Here is a 23,939-nt window from a genome sequence, read left to right as displayed (position 1 = left end):
AATGCAAAATTTATTTTGTAAATTTTTTATATGCATTGTATTTTTCAGGAATGAAACTATGTCTATTGGAGATCATTTTATTTACTTTTCTTTGGCTATTTGCTAAGAGTTATTCACTGTGATGGAATATGGTATCACTAATGGCAATACGGGTCATGACATTTCCGTTACCCATGTATTACCTCTATGTCGGTTTGAAATTTCAGCTGTCGTAAGCACAAATATGACAGAGGTTTGAAACTTAGAAACATTAAGAGTTGTTACATATTCTCACACACACAAACACATTTAATTTGTGTATCGCAGAATGATAAGAAAATGGGAAACTGCTACCTTGATTTTCTTTTATATTTGAATTTCCAATGGTACGTAATTGAACATGATACTCTGCACGGGTTTCACCCATGACTACCCTGCAGCTCCCTGCATTACAGTTTATTTTTACACTCCGTTCCTTACGATGCTGTCTATTGAAGGGTACGGTCTCCAAGTCATTTTGAGTACTAGAAACTGAATTTTGAGATAAGCAACAGATGTTCTGTGATCTCTTATCGCATCATCCCATGCCATAACATAGGGAATTATGCCAGCACTAAATATCAGATTTCCTCATTTTATCTTTTTAGGCTGTAATTTATATTCATATACTGAGATTAAGGATATTTCCCCCTTTTATTCAGACCTTTGACAATCGGTCTGGTTTGTATTTATCTTAATATTTTTAATCGAGTGTCCAGCCACACATCTAATTTTTCAGTCCCTACCCTTCTCGGTCATGATGTCTTCTCATCGCCTGAATTCGATTACATCCCAACTTTTTGCATAGCTGCCACACAGAGCCTAACATCTTAATTCCCTTTGTCACAAAATCTTAACTATTTTTTTCACAATCTTTACCTTCTTTCAAAATCTTAACTGGTCAAACCACACTTGCGGTTCAATGAACACTTTTATAAATACAAAGTTGTTTTCTTTTCACGGAGACATTAAGAAACAAAATTCCTTTTCGTTGATGTAGATATTTTGTAGTGCCTGCTTGGACAGCACGTAGACTAAAATTGGAACAATACAGAATAGATTAGCATGACCCTCAAACAACAGTGATGCACGCATTCATGATACAGCTATTTTGTAAAAGTTGATTCTGTCGGTAATTTTCAGGAGACCATACTTACATATTTGAATCTTCGTTTTTCCGGGGGTGTTATTGTCGGAACCAATGATTAATGACAACCCTAACATAGCAAGTAGAAATATTATTGCAGTGGAATCAACTTTTAGTGGTCACTGTTGAAAGAGATCATTGTATTCTGTTGCATCAAAGCTCATATTCGAAATGCCATTTCCTATAAAAGTTCTCTGCTCTTTTTGGGGGGATTGGGGGCACTCAGGGGTCTTTCTACTTTAAGTAGCATAGAAACACTACGATTTCAGATGGATGCTCCTGTTGGAAAGACTGTTTCTTTCTTCAGGGTCAGAGACATAAATGGTAACCCGGAACATATGGAGGGAACAGCTACATGCAAGATGGAACAGACGACAAATTACCACCTAAAATTATATTGCATGTTTATTTTTGAAGGATTGTTTTCTTGTGTTGTTTTTGTTTGTTGGTTTGTTTTTTGGGTTTTTATTTTGTTTTGCTTTGTTTTGTGTGTTTGTTTGTTTTTTGGTTTATATCTGCTGCCCTCATCACCCAGAATGTTTGCATCGGGTACACAAGATTTTGCAGTGATTTTGAGGAGTCCTGTGACCTCAGGTTATCAAGCCAGTATTTCCTCAAGCTCTGACACTATGTGACTCTATGATTCAAGAATTATTGTCATGCTCTCCCTCCCACGGATCTTAGAGCAGTGAGAGGCAGAATATTCATATGAACCCATTTGGAAATTTGTCAAAATTCAAACAGACCATTACTGGCAGAGCTTGAATTTGCACAAAGCTTTTTTCTCCCCCTCCCATTCACTCTAAAAAAAAATCAATTCTTTCCACTATACCATGCAGCTATTCTGTATGTTTCCACAAGCACTGAAGCCATGTGTAATGATTAGCATGTCAAAGCAAAAACAGAATCTATCAGGGCAATAATTTTTTTCTCGTGTATTCTTTTTATTATTTTTGATTACATGCAAACTACGTGAGCACTTCACTAGTTATCTATCTATTGCTAAACAAATTACTCCCAAATTCGTGGCTTAAAACAATACTCAATTCTTTTCTCGTTAGTTCTGCAGTCAGGGAGCTGGGCAGGGCTTAGCTGGGTCCTCTTACAAAGCTGCTGTCATCTCAAGGTTCAGCTGGAGCAGGATCTGCTTTCAAGCTTGCTCGGTGGTTGTTGGTAGGATTTAGTTCCTCTAGGGCTGTAAGTTTGAGGACCTCACTTCCATGCTAGCTGCTGGACTGGAGCCGCCTCACCACCTGGACAGGTGGCCCTCTGCACCAGAGTCATCATGTGCAAGAGCCAGGGAGGGAAGTCATGATCTTTCATAGCCTGACTGTGGTGTGTATGCTTCATCCTTATGCTGTGCTCTCCTCATTCACAGCAAGTCATTGTGTGCAGCCCTGAGTGAAAGGGAGGTGAATACACAAGGGTGTGAACAGCAGGAGTTGGGGATCACTGGGGGCCATGTCAGGATCTGCCCTCCACAAATGGACTCATGTTACATTGATTTGTGCAACTCACATCTCATAAATTCTCTCAAGAGCAACTTGATTGCTGAATGTATGTGGTTTGTGGGAGCAACTGTTTATTAATTCACGTACATATACCTTTTGACAAACCCTGTACTGGATGCTCAGAATCCAGGAGTGAATATCCGATCCTTGCCTCAAAGGGGCTCAACTTCTGCTGATGGCTGGAGATAGACATATGAGCAAGATTCTGAACAGGGTAATAATGGGGGGGGGGGGTGAGCAGTGAGAGGCAGAACCTGTCCATGCCTAACATACCCATATTGTATAATTTCTCCACTGTCGTGGACTATGAGTCTAGAATTCTGTCCAGCAGGAGAGCAGACACAGAATTGAACACAAGAGACGCTAATGTCCAGGAGGAGACAAGAGCCCTGGACAGGGGTTTCATCTCTGTATTTATTGATCTCACAAGATACTATCCACGTGGTAATTGTGAAGAAAAGAAAATATTACACACATGGCGAATGTGAAGAAAACAAGATCTTACACACGTGAACTTGAAGAAAACAATTAGATAGTAATCATTAACTTATATGTGTAAGAAGCAAAGGGTCTGGGAGGCAAGTGGGGTTTGTAATCAAGGTACCTTAGTATATTGGCATCAGATGGAAAGTAATTTCTTGCAGGTGTTATAACAAGTTACTTGTGATCCTATTACAATATCTCGCTAGCTAACCTTGGGCATTTTCACCCTATGGTGGCGACTTTTCTCCGTAAGCTTTTTTCTAACTCATTTATGTAAGTAGAACCTATTGCCCACAGTTCCCATTTTTGGTTTGTCTTTGTCTTCTTAAGTTTACATGCGAGAACCATCATGACGAGTTTCTGATCCTTCTTTTGCTGTCAGGCGGTTTGGAGGGTGATTCTTTGCCTGATTGATGAATACCAGTGATGGAGATCACGGCCATCAGATGAAAATCAGGAGTATATGCAGTATCATTGTGTTGTAAGAGGACGCCAGCCTGGTTAGACAGGCGCTTAAGGCTTCCCCATATTATATCAGGGGCAAGGACTTGCATTTGTGGAGTGGCTTCAGGATGAGGAGTCAATGAAGAGGCTTCTTCAATCTTGAAAAATGGGAACAGTAGTTGCTCATTCAGAATCCTCTGGAAGTCATGGTTGGTTGGAAGACATTCTGCCACGCCATGATATGGCTTCACTAATCCACAGAGGCCGGGAATCTGAAAGAACACAAGCATATCCTTGACCCCACGTGAGAAGTTTAAACCAGCACCATAGGATGAGAGGGTTTATCTAATTTAGAAGAATGTAACTCAGCTGCAGTTATTCCTTGAGGGTCAAGATTTAAAATCTTAATAGTGATCCTAGCATGATCGAGGAGAAGTTGAGGTTGTAATGTAGACAGCCATGGGTAATCCTCCCCCATTTCTTTTTTTTTTTTTTTCAACGTTTTTTATTTATTTTTGGGACAGAGAGAGACAGAGCATGAACGGGGGAGGGACAGAGAGAGAGGGAGACACAGAATCGGAAACAGGCTCCAGGCTCCAAGCCATCGGCCCAGAGCCTGACGCGGGGCTCGAACTCACGGACCGCGAGATCGTGACCTGGCTGAAGTCGGACGCTTAACCGACTGCGCCACCCAGGCGCCCCAATCCTCCCCCATTTCTTAAAAATAATTTTAAGTTTATTATGTGCTCATCCTACAATTGCTTGGCCTTGTGGATTATAAGGAAATTTAATTTTATCTGCCATTTCCTTCTGCCTTTGTTTCCCACATCCTTCCCCCCTGGGCAATTTTGACCCTTAAAATCTTTAAGGTTACTGAGGGTAGATGGTCTTCTCTTCTGTAACTTCTTACTGCTAAATAGGGGGCATAGAAATGTACCCACCTATGGGTCAACATTGATCAGTTGGGGTAAGTATAGGGGAGTTATGAAAGGGAAAGACAGAGTTCAGGGAAAATGGAGCCTCTTTGTGTAGAAAGGGTCATCTGTCTACTGGAAATTATAGGAGTCCAACAAGAGTCACAAAACTATGACAAAAAGACTCATGATTAAAAGATCTGATGCAATTGACAAGGAAATTCAGTTGTTTCTGTAGCACATAACGCTTCAATAATCATAATATCAAGTGATAACCTTATACCAAAAATTATGAAAACTAGGATTTGCATATAATCTCTAGAATAGTTATAACATTTACTCAAATGTAACCTAAGAGTTATTATTTGTTTGACAGTGCTTCCAGAGTAACTTAACATACCGAAGAAGCCTAATTGGTCAAAAAGACTTCATTTATAATTTAAGTCTTGGGAAATGTGTTTTAAAAAAAAAACCTCAGAAAGCTACAAAGCACAAAGCATATTTACCATCAGACCCAAATATCCATTGTTTCTCTGCAATAAGAAGCCAAAAGCAGATAAACCTTGTTTAGTAACCAATGCTTTAGTATCCCATCCTATTTAGAAAAGGCCTAGATGTCCAATGAATTCAATCCCAATTTATCATGCAAGCAAAACTTTTTTGGTTACTAAAACCTTTGAAAGCTATCTCAACAATTATCCATGATCACTATGAGACAAAGTTAACCATTGCATTAAGTCATAACATGAGAATATTTCAGCTTTGGTAAACAGGTCTATCTCAAACCAATAAACTTATGTTTGGGTCCACCTAAGACAATTTGTTCCCCATGGTTAATTTTTACCTGGAACACTGGTGGGGAAATCTGAAGTGAGTGGTCTTTGCTCCATGACATCTCAGAGACCATATTTAAAGGTTGGGAAAAGGTTTCTATAGCTAACAATATGGCTCACAGTTCTGATTAGAACTGGGTCCGGTGTATAATATATGTTCCCAGTTTCTTCCAGTTTTCCAAAGGCCTGAAGCCTTGTGAGTTTTCCCCGAGGCATCTGTAAACACTGCAAGGGCATTCTTAATAGGTTGTAGCATCTGGGTAAGGATGTTGTCAGAGGGCATCTTTTGTTCCTTTAAAAGGTTATATTTTTTCCAATGACAAAACTGGGAGCCAGCGTTCTCTGGATATAGGGGTGCCAAAGGGCTGGCTGAAAATAAAGAGGCTTAGGTTCCTTGGAAATTTTCTTTAATTTACTTTGGGTGAGTCTATATCTTCATAAACATCATCCACACTCAGGGGGATAATGGCCATAGGGACAATAGACCACAGAACATTAGGGCCTTCCGTATGGTGTGCCATTGGTGTTTCACCTATTCGTTCCCAAATGTCTAGGTTGAAGGTTCCTTGCTAGGGAAACCAAGGACAGCATTACTGAATGATCATTAGTAATTTAAGGAGTGCTATACAAATGTATTGTTTCTGTTTCGGGGATAGGGAGGCTCCCATATGATTCTTTCAAAAGTTCCATGGCAGCAAATCCTAATATAGTTTCACTTTTCTCTTACCTTGTCGGGAGAGATTGTAGTCATGTGCACTTTTTTCTTTTTTAGAGGTCTAGTCGTTCCACAGCATCCTGCAGTCCTTGAGTTACATGGGCTTCTTAGTCATGTCAGCTTATAGTCATGTCGCCTCCTTAGCTACATCACCTTCTTAGCCACGTCGCCTTCTCGTCACTTCAGCTTCACGTCAGGGTCACCATCTGTTGCAGACTATGAATCTGGCGTTCTCTCTTGTCCAGCAAGAGAGTGGACACAGAATTGAATACAAGAGAGGCTAAGGTCCAGGAGGAGACAAGAGCCCTCAGCAGGGGTTTCGTCTACATATTTATTGAGCTCTCAAGATCTTGCAAACGTGGGGGACGTGAAGAAAACAAGATTTTACACATGTGAACATGGAGAAAACAATCTGACAGTAATCATTACCTTGTATGTGTAAGCAGCAATGGGTCTGGGAGGCAAGTGGAGTTTATAATCAAGGTATATTAGTATCTCGGCATCAGATGGAAAGTGATTTCCTGCAGGCAGTATAACAAGTTACTTGCGATCCCATTACAATGTCTCGCTAGCCAACCTCAGGTGTTTTCACCCTGTGGTGACAGCTTTCCACCCTAAGCTTTTTTCTAACCATTTATGTAAGTAGAACCTGTTTCCCCACACGCCACATCCATGGCCTTCTGTTAGGCAAGCAATAACATCATTTTGCCCTTAAAATTTGGTTTAGTCAGTCAACCATCAGTGGTCAGTCCTTACTCCCTTGTAGTGAAATGGGAGCAAATGGGATGATTGTAAAACTATGGTACGAGTCTGGCCAATTGGCCCAAAGAAAGGAGTGGTCACATCCACAATGGAGAGCAGTAAGGAAAGGTCTTCGTGGGGAAATGGAGTGAGATTTGAGTCTTGAAAGTCAATATCCCAGTTGGATGGGTGGGTGTATATGGTTGGTGGTGCCATTTAGCAAGGCAAGGAATACATGGAAAGAAGCAGGTTCAGATGCAGTGTGAAATATGATCTTAATAGTACATTAATCAGGGTTTGGATGGAATATATAGAATCCATGCTATCGAGTTAAACTTAAAAAAAAAAAAAAAGACTTCATAAAGGCTCTTGCACAATTCCTAGAAGGGCTCAAGAAGCTGCTCCCAAACTGAGGCATCACAGGTCAACTTCCTACATGAGAAAAAGACATTCATTAGCCTGCCTCTCGGGAAATTCCACGCATCATCGATTCCAACATTTGAACTTGTCTCACATCTGCGACTGCAATTGTAGGAATGTTGGGAAATTCAGTCTGAGGGTTTTCCAGCCCTGTTAGAAGGGCATCATGGGGATGATGGGAGCCATTTCTTAGCATCAGTCACATGTTTACTTTGATATGTTGTTTGAAGTGCGTGTGGGACACCCTTGTGGAGAAGCCCAGTAAGGATCAGCTAGCCAGGGGCAACCCACATGCAAGAGATCTGGTGTTAGCTGAAACCCTGAAAATATGTATCACCCAAAAAGAATGTGGGAACCAACAAAGGCTCCTAACAACTCTCTTTGGTACTGTCTATTCATTTTTAGAAAGAGCCAAGAACATTAGAACTCTTAAGTTGCCAAGAACCAATTAGAGCATCTATTTCAACTTTAGTCTAATATTTGAATTTGTTGGCTTCCTGGCTAAATGAATGAGTAATTACACTGAGCTTAATATCTTTTAAAACAACCCACCCCATTGTCAGACAATGTGCTGTCTCTGAAACTGTGTTAGATTCATCCGAGATTATTCTCCCCCAAACCTCCACCCATTCATTCTTTTTTTCTGTACTGGGAGCTGCACAGAATATGTTTGTGCCCTATTTCCTTCAAATGTCTATCAAAATTTATAGGGAATTCCTAATACCACGAGCCCCTCTTTGGATCACAAGCCATAAGTTGCTTCGAATGCTTGGCAAAACTTCCTGGAAAGAGACAGTGAAAATCCTAGAGGATTTTGTTTCCCGGTGTTCTGTGGCTCCCCAGTGCTCTGAAACGATTCATGAAGCTTGATCACCATCACCCTCACCCCCAGCTTCACCAGCCCCTGAACCCACCTAAGGCATCTCACTGACTCCCACCTCCCTCTGAGCTGGCTGACAGGCGTCGCCTCTGCTTACCCCCGATCAGCCATGCTGTAGGTGGATCTGTACCTCTCCCCCATGACTCTTCTTGCCACTGTCTCCGTCTCGATTTCTTCATCTGAAGCGTCTTCGTTCCTGGATAGTAGCAGCAAACCCAGAGAAAATCTGATGCCTGTAAGTGAGTAACCTCAGAGCCAGATAAACACAAAGAAATAGATCTCAGGATTCCATGTTTAAGGATATCATTTTGAATTTTAAAATCTGACCAGCAGATACCAGGCACACCTGAGTGTCTGATGCCACTAGGAGGCACAGTAAGAAAAGGCAGCCAAGGTCTGGAAAAGCAGACTGATCGTAGATGACATCTCGTTAAAAGGAATTGTTTTGCAATGGTGATTTTGTAGCACAGTGAAGCTAACGATTCCTAATCTGCTGTGCAACAGAGGTACTGTGCTAGGGCTTTCATTTACTGGTTTGATTTAACACCTAAGAGTAAGGTAACTGTTACTCTCTCTTTATCATAGACAAAAAAAAAATGAAAGCTCAGAGCTGTTAGGTAACATGTCTCCGTATTAATTCATTCATTCATTAGCAGCGCTTTTTATGATATTGCACCTGAGAAGCACGGCAGGATACAAGATTAAGATCCTTTTTGGTCTGTCCTGTCACTCAGCGCATTAAATAGGACCAGATTTAGGTTCCACCAAAAATTCTTAGGATGCTCTAACTTTGTATTTTGTTTTGCTTCATCTTCTCCAGAAAATTGCTTTCCCTTGTCATCGCATCACTAAATCTCCATCCAAAACATCTCTCTCAGGTAACGTCACACCTGGCAGATTTTGATTCTCAGTTTACCTTCCCCTCTATTCGGCTCATGCAGGTTTGGGGCATCAGTGTCGAGCAGGAGCCTTTAGAAGAGGGTGTGATTGCTTTCATCAACTTCTGAGCTAACCCACATCCCTCATGCCTAGAGTGGGGAAAAGGTTGGGATTTATTAAGTGCCAGGTGATAAACCTGACAAGACAGCTGGGACATTGTTTAGGAAATTGGAGTTGCAATCTCACTGCTGGTGACTGCTTGTTGATTGGCTTAAAGAATGTAATGATTTCAAGAGGTCTGGAGTCCAGAAGCCTTGACCCACTGCCTGGCACTTTTGCAGACTTGTTTTACAGATGCATTAATTGAGACCCTAAAGGATGGAGTAATGAAGTGTCTTTCCCAAAGTCAGAGAGAGAATTAGTGACAGAAATGGGCCAGAATTCAGAATTGTGAAGTGTTATATCCAAACTCACCACCTCCCCCTGCCCCCACTGCACACGCACACACACACACACACACACACACACACACACACACACACACTCCAACTAGACCCTCTCCTTCTCTGAGAGATAGCATCCTTCACAGAGGTACATTACCCACAGGTAAACATCAGATCCAATGGCCAGAATCTGGTTGGTGCTGTCCATTAAGCGGTGATCTTGGCATTCTCTCCTAGAAACTAGATTTGTTAGTGGGAATGTTGTTGTACCTACTCATTTTCCTATATCACATGCTTCCATCATCTTATTTCTCTTGACCAAGTGGGACATTAGACCGCTTGGAAAATTTTTACAAATGCATATTGTATCCATGTGTGCAGTACGAGCCCTGTTTCAAATATGTATATACATTGGCAACCTCTCCTTTTCCCTTCAGGAAGTTGGAAACAGATGTTTCAGCTAAACTAATAACTGTGCTTCTGTATTTGTGTTTGGAATTCAAAGAACTTCCATCCAGTGGATTAAAGTCAAATTCATATAGTTTGCCTGATGAAGCGAAACAATAACACGTTTGATAAATGTAGGAAGTTTTTGTCATTGGAAGATATTCTCCATTTGCTTTTTTTTTAATTTTTTTTGTTTTACCTTTATTTATTTTTGAGAAACAGAGTGAGACCAAGCATGAGCGGGGGAGGGGCAGAGAGAGAAGGAGACACAGAATCTGAAGCAGGCTCCAGGCACAGAGCCCAAGGCGGGGCTCGAACCCACGAACTGTGAGATCATGACCTGAGCCGAAGTCGGGCGCTCAACCGACTGAGCCACCCAGGCGCCCCTCCATTTGCTTAAAAAGGTGTGTGAAAACTGTGTATGAACAGGGGCTAGAATTTCACTTTGTTCAATTACCATAAAAAATATCTCCCGCTCCGTATCATGAGAACTCATTGATGCTAGCGCCTTCCGTGTAGCCTACGCCGTATCTACATAGACAGATGCCCATCTTCTTAGGCACCGATAGACCGTGGTTTATTCTTTTTTTTTTTTTTTCACAGTTTACCCTCCAGGAACTATCATAGTAAAGAATTCATTTTAGCGTAAAAGTGCACCTACCAGTAACAACTTTGGATTGCGAGGAACTTGTTCTGGGAGTGTTCCGCAAGGCGAGCAAACACTTCTAATCAATCTTCACTTGATAAATCAGTGATGTCTTGCAGTACGAGTCGTAGGTGACGTGGAATGTCACATGATCACAACTTAGCCAATGGTTCTTAAGATTCGCTTTGATGTACAGATGCTTTGGATGACAAGCATGTTTCTGGAACAAACTATGCTTGCAAACTGAGCTTTACTGTCTGTCGAGAGAGCGAGCGAGAGAGAACTCATTGTCTATGGTATTCCAGGCTCCCAGAAGGTAAAAATAAGTAAGAATTGCTCCTGCCATCAAGGAGCTCGCATTTCCGTGGAAGACACGTACGTGGATGCAAACAACTGCATACCGTGTAATAAATGTTCACAGTGCCACCTGGTGTGCACAAGAACTTCCTGTTTTCTCCCTCTTGCACTTCAATGAAGGGAGGCACGGATGGCCCAGCTTGAAAGATGAAGAAATACAGGATTACACGTGTGAGTAACCTACCCAGTGTCCCACGGCAAGGAAGCTGCAGGGCGCACAGGAGTTCAGGCCCTCTGACTTCTTGGCTAGCGCTCACCAACCCTCTTCATCAGCCTTTGAAGTGGGAGCCACGCGCCAGAGAGCTGGATGGGCGCACCAGACCCGAGGGGCTGGAGGTGTGACAGAGGGGAGGGGCGTCTCATCAGAGGGAGAGGTCGATCTGTGAAACATACGTGCTCTTCTCCAGCTTGTACATCCCAATGAGGACAACGACACAGTCCTTTCCGGGGGCTTTAGCTCAGCCTTTCTGCTTATTAGGTTTGTATGTGTGTGTGTCTGTGTTTTCTGTTGGTCCGCATGTTTGTTTTCCACAAGTCTGCCTATAGCATGTTTTCCTCTCATAAAATTCTGTCGAAAGCCATTAAAGTTGTTATTCGTTTTCCACCAGACAATTTTACCGGCCACTATGCCTTGATCTAGCATAGGCACTTTCCCCGTGTTCCCATCTCTTGATCCAGCCTCTGACCGATCTGAAATAAACTAATCGGATTTGCTTGGCACTTGCTGCCTGTTGGTGAAGCACCCTAACACCTTGCTCTAACTACTGGCCATAGCGATGTGTTTCAGTTGTCAAGATTTACGCTTAGTTTTCTCTGTCTTTAAAATAGAAAGAAGGGCATTCATTTATTCATTCCTTCACTCAGTATACAAACATTTATTGACCACCTCTGTTTATATCAGGCCTCGTGGTAGAGATTAGAGATGCCATTATCAGCGGAACCCAGTCTCTTCGCAGGAAGAGGCGGAGTTAATGCAGGGTGATGGACGCTATCGTAGAGGTGCACGGACTATACTCTCAGGGCACAGAGAAGGTAGAAAGAAAACCAGATTTCCTAGAGGAGACGGCGTCTGCACTGACATTTTGAAGGACAACCGATGAATCAGATGGATGGTGCAGAAAGGGTGGTTTCTCAAGGTCAAGGAGAATAGGAGGTGCAAAGGCACAGAAGCATGAACGTGCTGGGTCTGTTAAGGAGCCTGACTGTGGGACTGTGGATGTGAAGGGGGTGTAGGGCAGAGCCGAGGGAGAAGGGCCTGGAGGCAAAGTCAAGGGGTAGATTGTTTAACAGTCTGAGCAGATGATCCTTTATCCTAAAAGTCAGATGGTCTGAAACTTGGGTCCACGTGCTGATGTCTGATGTCCATGAGGCATCTAAAATGCCACATATTTGTCTCCATAGAGGCAGTTTGGGGGGAAGAGACAACACTGTGGTGAGTTGTTCAAAGACATTCTTGACCCATCATATTTTGAAAACATTTCTTTAGGCAACAATGTACCATTGTAGATCATTAACATGGGGAAGAAATGATCGAGTCAGTGCTTTAGAAAAATTCTTAACATGCACTGGAACTATTTGCTCCCGTGTAATTCATATGAATAAATTCAGTTGTCGTTTCCATGGCGTGCAGAGAAATACTCTTTGTGATAAGCTACAAGAACATAAAACTGTTTGACCAGATATGCAGACTCCTCAAATTTTGGCAACTTCTCTGCATCTTCAAAACTGGGTAATCTGGGAAGTACTGAAAAGGTATTATTTGGAAACAAAGCACGCTATTTGAAAAGACTTGCAACTCTTGCCTACGGGAAGCATGGCATTTGGGGGAAAAGCTTGTCCCATGTACTTTGGGTCTGTGGGCCGTGGCCCTGAATGGAACAGTGAATGGTTGACACATCCACTGACGTTAGTTGCTACATTTCTATATACATAGCTTCTCCACGATTTTTAAACAAATGCTTATGTTTTTATCAAATGCGAAAATGCAAAGCCCGGAGGGCCCTTCGGGAACTTATGCAAGGGGTTCAAACAGGATTTGAACCTTGAACTTCTCCCACGTCCACACTTGATGAATTTGCAAATTCTCCAGTTTGGGAAAATGTGATACATGTTAGCAGTAATTACAGTTTTCATGCAGAAATAAACAGTAATTTTTTTTTCTGATGAATGAATTAAGCAAAATATCCAACAGAGTTTCTGGTTTGTAAACTTGCTCCAGAGAGAAAGCAAAGGTTGTGCGTTTTTGAAATGGCATATTTAAGACAAAGAAAGAGGAGAAAGAGGATATAATGTGGTCTCTGGAGCAGAACCACTCACAGCCCTGATCACGATCCGCCATAGTTATGTATTGAGGCCGAGGAGTTTATTCGTGGATGTTACAAGTTGGACGGCAGGTGGATAAATAAATAAGTCAGAAAAAGAACAGCAGTGGACAACGAGACTGAATCAGGGCTTATAAAGTGCAAGTCGTTTTCTGAGTATGATCCCATATAAACCTCACAACAACCCTATGTGACTCTTATCATATTTAGCCTCTTTTTACAGATCGAAAAAAAATACCTAGTCTTGAAAATGACTTGCTTACATGAGTGAATCGTGAAATTGGCAGCCTGTGCATTCATTTAGTTTTGCTGGCTATTCTAACAAAAATCCCCAAATTTCAGTGACATCGCGGTTAATTCTCCCTCCTGAACAGTCAAAATGGGTGTTTCTGGTGGCCGGAGATTCATTTTCTTACTTCTGAGACTTAGTTCTTTTTAGCTCGTGGCTGATCCATCCCTCACGTCTGTGGAGTCCCCTGCTTCTAACCAGGGAAGGGAAGACGGACAAAGCTCACCTGCCTTACAATATTCCAGTGCTGACAGCTAGTCACATGGTCTCAGGTGGTGGCAAGAAGTTTGCAAATGTAGCTCCAGGCTGGGTGTCAACTTCCCAGAAACAACCGTATGCTATAGAAAGGTTGCTCAGGGACGCCTGGGTGGCTCAGTTCATTTGAGTATCCAACTTCGGCTCAGGTCATGATCTCTGAGCCCCACATTGGGCTCGTTACTGTCAGCGTGGAGCCTGCTTCAGATCCTCTGTCCCCCTCTCTCCCTGCCTCCCCTGCTCACACACTCTCTCTAGCAAAAATAAATAAACATTAAAAAAAAAATAAAGGCAGCTCAAATTTTTGATAGACAATTAGCGATCTGTTACAGAGTCCATCCTAAGTCTGTTTATAATGTGAGTGGTTCTCAACCCTGTCGGATCCGAATGTCCCTGTTTTGTAACAAATAGTTGAATGCTTGCTCTGCATCTGGAAATAAATTCGTTAATTGCATAACCTACCTACACACAAATTTTCAAAAAGCAGATAGCATTCTTCCATGTAACAGAATGGAGACATGAAAGAAACTTGCAATAAGATAATAGATGTTTCAAGATGTAATTACCTAGTAACAAATGCCCTAGGAGACAGTGCATTAGTTACGCGTATGTATGTGTACAATCACGACGTGTGTGATAGCTATGCACTTCCGTGTTTTGTAATTAGACATTAAAACGTCATTATCAGAGATTTGGGGTTACGTGATTTTACAATATAGTAAACAGGTCTTAGTAAACTTCCAAAGTAAAGAATTTACAATCTCCTCTCAGTATATACAAGAAATGTATTCTATATTGCATATCAATATCATGAAAACAGATTCTGTATTCGTATGTAAATTAAGGTGAGTTTTATGCACAGATAGCTATAAGTAGTTTTTTTGTTTGTTTTTGCCTCCATGAATAGCCAGAGGAATTCAAAGTCCGGTCATTGTTCAGGACCATCCTTCACACTGCGGGACATCTGACAATCCTGTTTCGTGCACAAAATTCAAGTCACGTCCCCTCAATTATTATGACGACAGAAGCATTTACAACCTTTACAAAATGCCACTTGGGACGGATACCTCCTCTCTATCAAAAACCATGCCAATAGTCATATTGCCTCCTTGAGCTTGAATTTTTGAGGAAACTCTTTAAATTTTGAGAATAGTTTTAGAATTACAGAAAAATCATAAAGACAGTATAGAAAATTTCCATTTAACCACACCCAGGTCCCTCTGTTGTTACCATCTTCTATCCATATGGTACATTTGTCACAGTTATAAGCAACAATTGATATTTATTATAATCTTAAGTCCAACTTTATTCTGTTGTCCTCAGTTTTTACCTATTTTTTTTTCTTTCCTAAGATCCCATCCAAGATATCACATTACATGCCTTTACTTGTCATGTGTACTCAGGTTCCTCTTGGCTATGACAGTTTCTCAGACTTTCCTTATTTTTGATAATCTTGACAGTTTTTGGGAGTGCTAGTCAGGTGTTTTGTAAAACACCCTTCAGTAGGGATTTATCTGATTTTTGTTTTCTCATTATCAGACTGGACTTTGAGACGTGGAGAGCAAGGCACTTTCGTTACTTCATATCAAGGGCGCTTTCCCTCAACGGGACTCATCATTGTCCATGGTGCTCTTGATTATCCAGTTGGGGTAGTGTTGGTTAGGTTTTTCCACTTGAAGATGATCTGCCTCGTTTTCTGCTCTGTACTCTGAAAGGAAGCCACTGTGTGTAGTTTATGCTGAAGGAGCAGGGAGTTACGTTCCGCCTCGCCGAGGGTAAGAGTATGGACAGAAATGATTTGGAATATCTCTCTATGGGGGATTTGTCTCTCCTTCGTGATTTTAACTTATTCAGTTGCCTATTCACATGTATTTGTATGGCTATACATCCATGAGTGCATACTGAAATAAATAAATTTTAAAATTAAAAACAATAATTAAAGGGGTGCTGGGTGGCTCAGTTGGTTAAGTGTCCGACTCTTGATTTCTCACGATTCATGAGACTGAGCCCTGTGTGGGGCTCCATGTTGAGCACGGAGCCTGCTTGGGATTCTCTCTCTCCCCCCACTGTCTCTCTTTGCCCCTCTCCCACTCACATGCACTTTTTTTCTCTCTCTCAAAATAAATCGATGAACTTAAAAATATTAACGAAAATATAAATGATAAAGTAAATGTAAGTAATAAGTTAAAAGAAAATTAATTTAAAAATCAGGAAGGAGAGACTATTTGGTTTATAAAATACTACCACTTTATTTTAGTTCCTCAGATTGTTCCAGCTTTGGTATCGGTAGTCCCACAGTTGGGTTTTGTGTCCTTTGACGCACCCTCGACCTTCTTCTTCCTCTTTTTCCCCCTCCTCCTCCTCCCCCCGCCTCCCCCTCCCCATCCCCCTCCTCCCCATCCCCCTCCTCCTCTTCCCCCTTCTCCTCCTCCTCCTCCTCCTCCTTCTTCTTCTTCTCCTCCTCCTCCTCCTCCTCCTCCTCCTCCTCCTCCTCCCCCTCCTCCCCCTCCTCCTCTCCCTCCTTGGCCTCCTTCCCCTCCCCACCCCTTCCCCTCCTTCCTCTCCCCCTCTGTCTCCATCTCTGAAGCCATAGGATGGTCTAGCCTCATTCAATTCTAGCATATATGTACAGTGACATCAGAACTGTTCATCTGTACCCCATGAGAAACAGTGTTATCAGCCAGACTACACTGCTTTGATACAGTCCCCTGTACTTTTAGCCTTACAGACACCACTTATCTTCAAAGTGCCAGGCCCACACATCTTCCACCCTCTTCAGTAAAGTGACTTCATTCGTTCGTCATATAGTTATGCTACTTTATCAGGGTTCACATTCCATCCCCGGATGCCTCATTCTGATAAATATTTTTCTTTTAATTTGTTTACATGAAAGTCCACTCTGGGTGCTGTAAATTTCAATAGCTTTTGACAAATGCATGGTGTCCTTCATGTACCATTTTCCCGTCATGCAGAATAGTTTCACCCCCTGAGGAATTCTCCTCTGCTCTACCTGCCAACTTGGAAACCAGTGGTCTTCACTGTCCCTGGAGCTCTCCTTTTCCAGAATGTCAAATCAATGCAATTAGACACTGTGTAGCCTTTTCAGGTTGGTTTCTTTACTTACCAGTATGCATTTAAGACTCATTTATAGCTTTGTGTGACTGGCTAGCTTAGTCCTTTTAAAACCAAATAGTATTCTGTGTGTGGATGAACCACTGCTTCCTTACCTGTTTTCCTATTGAAGGGCATGTCGGTCATTTCTAGTTTTTATGATTGTGGGCAAAGCTACTAGAAATCTTCACGCACAGGTTTTTGTGTCAATGTACATGTTTAAATCAGTCGGGTAAATACCGGGAGTGCCATCGCTTTATCGTATGGTAGGACCATGTTTGGCTTTAGGAAGCCTATGACAGTCTGTCTTCCAAAGTGACTGTGTCGTTTTGTATCCCCACTAACCAGGAATGAGTTATGCAACCGTGATTATAGCTTATAGTTAGTGTCCCTCAACAGAGACATGGAGTGCACTGCAGTGGGAATTCTTTGTTTTTCAAGACTGTCTTGTGCACTACGAGAGGGTTAGCATTTGCGGCCTTCTGGTGCTAAATGCTGGCCGTATCCTCAGTCAGTGCTACAGCCAAGAGCATCCTCACACAACTCTGACATCCTCAAGCAAAGAAGTGTAGCACCCCATGCTGAAAACTACCGATCTCTATGAAAATTTATAAGGGGGCCCCTGAGTAGCTCAATCGGTTGAGTGTCCAACTCTTGATTTGGGCTCAGGTCATGATCCCAGGGTCAGGGGATTGAGCCCTGTGTCAGGCTCTGCACTGAGGGTGGAGCCTGCTTCAGATCTCTCTCTCTCTCTCTCTCTCTCTCTCTCTCTCTCTCTCTCTCTCTCTCTCCCTCCCTCCCTCTCTCCTTCTGCACTTTCCCCCCACTCGCACTCTCTCTCAAAAAAGTTTATAATAAGCATACAAGCTTGTGTTATAATAAAAAATATAAAGGATGCCAAATTATCTCCCAAATGTAAAAAAAAAAAAAAATACGCAAAATATCCTTTTAAAAGCTAGAGAGAAAGATACCAACATGTTGAGGATAATCGGCTCTAAATGTTGCAACTATGGGTAACTTTTACCCTTATTTACTTCCTTTGAAACTCTTCCTGTAATTAACATGCAGCACTCTCCTAAGATAAAAATATGTAAACATTATTCAAGAGTATTCTACCTAATGAAATGATTAATGAGTAAGTTTATTATGTTGAGTGGATTCTAAGTAGCTTTTGCTATAATAGCTATGTTCTTATTTCTTAGCTAGACTTCCATTCTTTCCTGAATCCAGGCCAATGTGCTTCTCACACACTCCCTTTGATTGAAAATAGTGACAAGACAAAAATGAAAGACAAGGAAAATGACAGAAAACAGCCAGAAGGTTTTTTCTTTTTCTTCCCCATGTTCTGTGCGTGCATGCTTCCAAATGCATTCTGCAATGATAATGGACCGTGTCCACTGTACCTTCCCTTCTCCAATTTTTTGGAGTCTCCAGTTGTAAATTCCAGGGTCAGTTTTCTATTTAAGATATAGATGTTTTTCACATTGCATTTCAGAGAGACGGACAGGGAGAGAGAGAGAGAGAGAGAGAGAGAGAGAGAGAGAGAGAGAAGGGCAAAGCTAACAATATAATGCATGTTGAGAGGAGAAGACTCTTTAAAACTGTTTTAATGTCTTATAAGACAGGCAATTTGGGCATAAGATATTTTGCCTGGCAACCATTACCAGCAGATTCTGAGTGTTAAGGGAGATTTCATAGAATATCATATCTTGGCTATTTTCCACTCACTGATGAAAACTAGTCGGACACATTTACAAGAGCAAAATGATGTCTATAGGGACTGCTGAGAACACTTTCAGCTGAGTTTGGAAAAAGAATGCACTTTCGTGCCAGGCAGATCTAGGTTGTAAATACTTCTCTGCTTCTTTCTGGCTCCATGACCTCAGACAAGAGACTCAGTCTCTCCGGGCCTCAATTTCCTCATCTTAAAATCAGGATTGTGACTGGGTTACTGAGAAAATTAAATACATAAGGTCCCTAGCACCCTTGTAGACATTAACTTTGTCTTCTTAATATATTTCCGGGACCTGGAATTGAAAGAGGAAATTAATTTCAGCCAGCATCAGATCAATGTTTGCTGCTGTTTTGGAAACTGGCTTTTCAGGAATTGAACATTTTCTTCCTCTAAAGGGGGAAAATGAATTCTATTTCATGCACTTTACGTGTATATCAGTTATCTATTGCTCTATACCCAATCACCCTAAAACATAGTGCAATAACAATAATGAGTTTATTATTTCTGATGATTCTGTGGGTTGGTTGGACAGTTCTCGTCCTCGCCCGGGCTTCATCGTGTGTCTGCAACGAGGCAGAAGTTCAGCTGGGGCAAAACTACCCAAAATGGGCCCATTTACAGGTCTGGCAGTTCGTGCTGGCAGTTCGCCGAGCTCCTTGATTCTCTTTATTTGGCTTCTCTTCCTCCAGTAGACCAGACTGAGCTTGTTTATATGATGGCAGGGACGTTCCAAGATGTAAGCACAGAAGCTATAACATCACTTTCACCAAAACAAGTCACGGGGAGCCCAGATTCTGGGGCTGAGGAAAGAGGTGCCGTTTCTTTATCAATGGAGCTGCAAAACACTGTGACCGTACTTTTTCAATCAGCCGCAACATGTCTCTGGACCTGTAATAATGATCGCAAATGCTCTGTGAGGTAGACGTTGTGATTCGTGTTAATTAAGTATTAGGTAACAAATTCAGAAAGAATCGATGTATGGTGGTTACACGGGAAGATTCTGGAATCAAACTGCCTTGGTTAGAATTCAAGCTCCCTCCGTGCCCACTCAAAGTAGATTGTGTGACCTGGGGAGAGTCACTTGATGTATTCATTTCCTACCGCTCTTCTAACAGATCATCAGAAACATAGTGGCTTAAACAACACAAATTACTTTTCTTATAGTCTTGGAGGTCAGAAGTCCAAAATCAGCATCAGTGGGCTAAAATCAAGGTGTCAGCACCTTCAGGAGGATCCCGGGGTGAACTTCCTTTGCCTTTTCCAGCTCCTGGAGGCTGCTTACATCATGGTCCTGCCTCACTCTACCCTGTATTGCCACTCCCATCATGGAATACATCTAACTCCCGTCCCCCTGCCCCACTCCTTGGGATTAGATTTGACCCACTCGGCTGATCTAAAATCATCTCCCTGTCTCAAGACCCTTGATGTAATCACATTGGCAAAGTCCCTTTTGACAGGTAAGGAGACATATTTGCAAGTTCCAGGAATCGGGACGTGGATATCTTTATTTTGCAGGAGGTAGGTTATTCAGTCCGCAACCCTTGGGCAAGTTGAACTTGATGCCTCAGTTTTCTCACCTGTTAATGGGGTTAATGTAGCTATTTCATAGCTTTGTTATGCAAATACCATGCACTAAATATGTATGGTGTTTACAATCATGCCTGAACCAAGTAAGCTCCTTGTAAGTAATAGCTATTATTTCCATCATTATTTGTACCATTTCACTCAGCTTACTAAATGGGGACCGAACACCCAAACTTGGCTTCCTGGCTGCACATGACTTCTGAATGAATCGCTCATTTTTTCAATTGATAATCTTTGGTATAATCTAAGTCACCAAGTCATTTATGCATCGTGAACACGATGATTACCAAGAGTCAATGTCTAGTGGAAAGTCGGTAGAAACAGTTCAACTGTAGAACAGGGGCTCAAAATGTACTTTAAAAAACCACATACTGTGAAAAGAAAAACTTTCTGTGGGGGCTTATGAGGTGCCACTAGATGTCTTATTGTTCTCAAAGTCCTTCACTATTGGTGACTTCCTCGTCGAGGCACATATTGTTTTCATCTTCTAAATGAGAAAGCCAAAACTCAGAAGGGTTGAGGATACCGAGGTCCCAAAGGGGTTTAAGTCTTCCCCATTATGGAAATCCCGCTCTTATCCAATCCCGCCCATCGGCAATAAAAGGAATTCTTACTAAATGACTTCTTCATTTGAGACACTGTTGGGCTCTCCTTCCCTCGACTTTCCCAAATAAATAAAATAGTGGAGGAGAAATCTAGGACAGGGAGCTTCTAGGCACAAACCCTTCTTGGTGCAGCCTGGGGGCAGCCAGAAAAGGCATTCCTGTAAAAGCTCCCAAAATACTTAGGCAAATCTTAAAGTTAAACAAGGTACTTGGTCCAAGTAGCTTAATTGCATCTCAGAAAAGTGAGCATAAAGAAAGGGTTTATTGATGGGCATGAGGAAGGTGGGGGTGGATGGAACAGATTTTCCCTACCGTGGGCCACTCCCAGCCTGGGTGGTCCTCGCAAGCTCAGATACCGAATTCAGTAGACCAGGGCTTGGACTCCAATGCTGTTGCTTACAGTGCTGTTGCTTTTGGGGTTTTGGAGGTGAAGGAAGGAAGGTGAAGAAGGAAGGAAAGTGAACCCAGAAGATATCAGGACTCTGGCTGGGAACGGTAAACAGTGGGAACGACCCCTATATTCGTTACTTGTAAAATATTCACAAAAACTGAACGAGATGGAAATTCAAAAAAAAGCAGCAGATGACTATATTAGGCCTTTTGGAATTTAATTTATATAATGAGGCGAGGAGTTAAGTAGTATCCCACACTTTGCAGATGAGAAAGTTGAATTTAATCGACTTTGCCAAGGACACAAAGCCAGTATGTGGCGGAACTTGGAATAGAGTTTAGGTCTGATTACTCTGAATCCAATATAATTCCAAAAACATCAAATATCTGTGCTTTCCCCCAAACTTTGTTGTCTTACCATTGCAACATCTGGAGGTGCCGTAGCAATCAGGGTCTCAGCAGAAAACAGGATCAAAGAACGAAGCAAAGGCTGTTTAATGAAAGGCTTGTACATACAGGTGTAAACAGTGTTCAGAGAACCAAAAAGTTATAACCACGGTCTTCATCCTTACTGGGAGCAGGTGCTGCCTTTAGGCCTGGAAGGATGAGAGGGGGATGTACATTTACAGAGCCCAAGATAGCTGGAGCCATGGGAAAAGGGCTGCCCAGTAGGGGGTGGGCATTGGTAGAGATGTACCTACTTTCACACCACTGTCCCGATGGGGGCAGGCGATGTGAGGATAAATCCTCAGACCTCTCTTCTTCTCCAGCCTCCAATATCCTGCCAGGTTCTCTGGTTGCCTGAAGTCAACCTAAAGTTAGAAGTCAAAGGAGTTAAGGGTGAAGAATGTAAGTCAGTGTCCTGAGGCACAATGAGAAGAAGAGACTGTATCTAGAAGAGGCCACAGAGAACATCCAGCTCATCTAATTCTCATGGTAACATCCCAGTCTAAGAGGAAAAACCAAGTTCCGTTTTGCCCAACCTCTGACAGTCCATTTTTTTAAATCTGTAAGCCCATCAGTGATGGATAAGCTGAGGCTGAATCAATGCCAAACAAGTTTTCTAGAAAAGTTTTCTGGGAAGTGTGGTGATAGCTGTTTTGAGGAACTGGAAAAGTAAGTATATGGCACATTTTGCTATGTGTGGGAGGTAACAGGTTTGAGGAGAGAGAGCAGAAAATATCCTGGCCGTGTCCAGAGGAATTTTGCATGGGGATCCCACTTAAGGATGGCAATCTTAAGGTTCTGCTCTTCCCCAACATCACTGGACAACTGGGTTACCACGCATGAGGCACTGTATGGAAAAGAGTGGAAGGAAAACAGTAGAAACGGGATCAAGGAAGAAGATTGGTTCAAGAAGAGTAAGCAGGAAATTCATGCATCGAGTGGTTCATACAACAGTTCTAGGAACTCAGGGCACAGTACAGGGTGTATTATTGTTCCTGGACACTTCAGAAAATAAGTAAGTATGGGCCTCCTGGGTCACACTTCAATGCTCAGAATACATTTGGCCTTCAGTATGCAGTCTTCTTTGATTAGACAATGTGAACATTCCATAGCTGTGGCATGCATCTCAGCCACAGTGTTCATTTCCTTACCCCAGTGCTGTTGCCATATAACCTCATTCACTTCACCTCATCCTCTTGAATTCCTATACGAGTGGTCTCTCTGCTTTGCAAACCTGGTCATGCCAGGGACCAACTCTTTGAAACTTTTCAGGATACTTCGGTTTCTACAGGGTACAGCCCAAGTTCTTAGCAGGGAATTCTAGGCCCACCTAGAATCTGGTTACCTCCAGTTCCCCAGACTTAACCATTTTAGCACCTCTTGTATTTGGAAATTTGTGTTCCCTCTGTTTGGAAAGCCCTTTAGTAGAAACTCTAGTTGAGGCTCTAATTCTCTTAGAGCCCTGTAATGGTCAGACTAGGCCAGGAGCATTGGAAAGCCAGGCTCCTGGGTTAATATGTTCTAGAAAGGCAGTTTCTTAGCGATGCTACACTGCTCATAAATGACATCATAGTATCTCAAGCCAAGGTATATTGGCTCAGTTTGGTGCTCCCTGTATCTCTAGTTGGTATTTTAGCTTTAAAGTTGTGAGTTCTAATTTTTAAAGTTCTCAAGTTTTGCACTTAGAAGATTCACTGGAAAATTAACTTACTGATACTCTTAAAACTACATGGGAAATCATAAGATTCTTTCCAGATTGAATGTCTAGAAGTTCTTTTGCATTCTGCACTTCCTCATGTATGGATGTACACCTGGAATCCTATTTGGGATACTCGGATATTTTCTTAATGCTCTGTTCCATTTTACTCCTCCTCCTCCTCCTCCTTCTTCTTCCTCTTCTTCTCCGTTGTTCTGTTTGTTCCCTTGGGCAACCTTATTTTTGCAGCTGGGGATAAATCTGACATTCTCTTTAATTCTAATTTCAAGGGGAACCTGAGACTATGCTGGTAGGGTGGTCTTTGAACATTAATATCCTAGAAACATAGAAAAAGTGTCATGCATTTTGTTAAATTTTGTTTGCACACAAGCAATAAAAATGAATCAGTGAGAATCTTAAAACGGAATTGCACGAGGATTGATGCAGCAGTTTGACTTAGACACCATCTTTCAGGAATACAGTAAGAAATTAAAAAAATAGCAATCCTCACATTTCTTTTAATAAGCATGGTGCAGATCCTGGTTACACAACAATAATGCCAAATTATCTATGTGATTCAGGAAAAAGGTATTTACCCAGACATTTTGCCTATTTTACGGTAGCAACT

General features: G+C 42.0%; 1 long non-coding RNA gene across 1 annotated transcript; it reads right to left on the bottom strand.

The window, feature by feature from the left end:
* Positions 1-19,062: 19,062 nt before the first annotated feature.
* Positions 19,063-23,118, bottom strand: LOC131486158 (uncharacterized). The gene is made up of 4 exons (XR_009249208.1): positions 22,982-23,118; positions 21,870-21,980; positions 21,587-21,764; positions 19,063-19,477 (listed from the first exon to the last, which is right to left on the bottom strand). It is a non-coding gene; the product is annotated as an uncharacterized LOC131486158 (long non-coding RNA).
* Between the last annotated feature and the right edge of the window lie 821 nt (positions 23,119-23,939).

This window comes from Neofelis nebulosa, chromosome 9 (genome assembly GCF_028018385.1).
Source record: "Neofelis nebulosa isolate mNeoNeb1 chromosome 9, mNeoNeb1.pri, whole genome shotgun sequence".
Lineage (NCBI taxonomy): Eukaryota > Metazoa > Chordata > Mammalia > Carnivora > Felidae > Neofelis > Neofelis nebulosa.
This window is presented reverse-complemented; position numbering and strand designations above follow the sequence as displayed.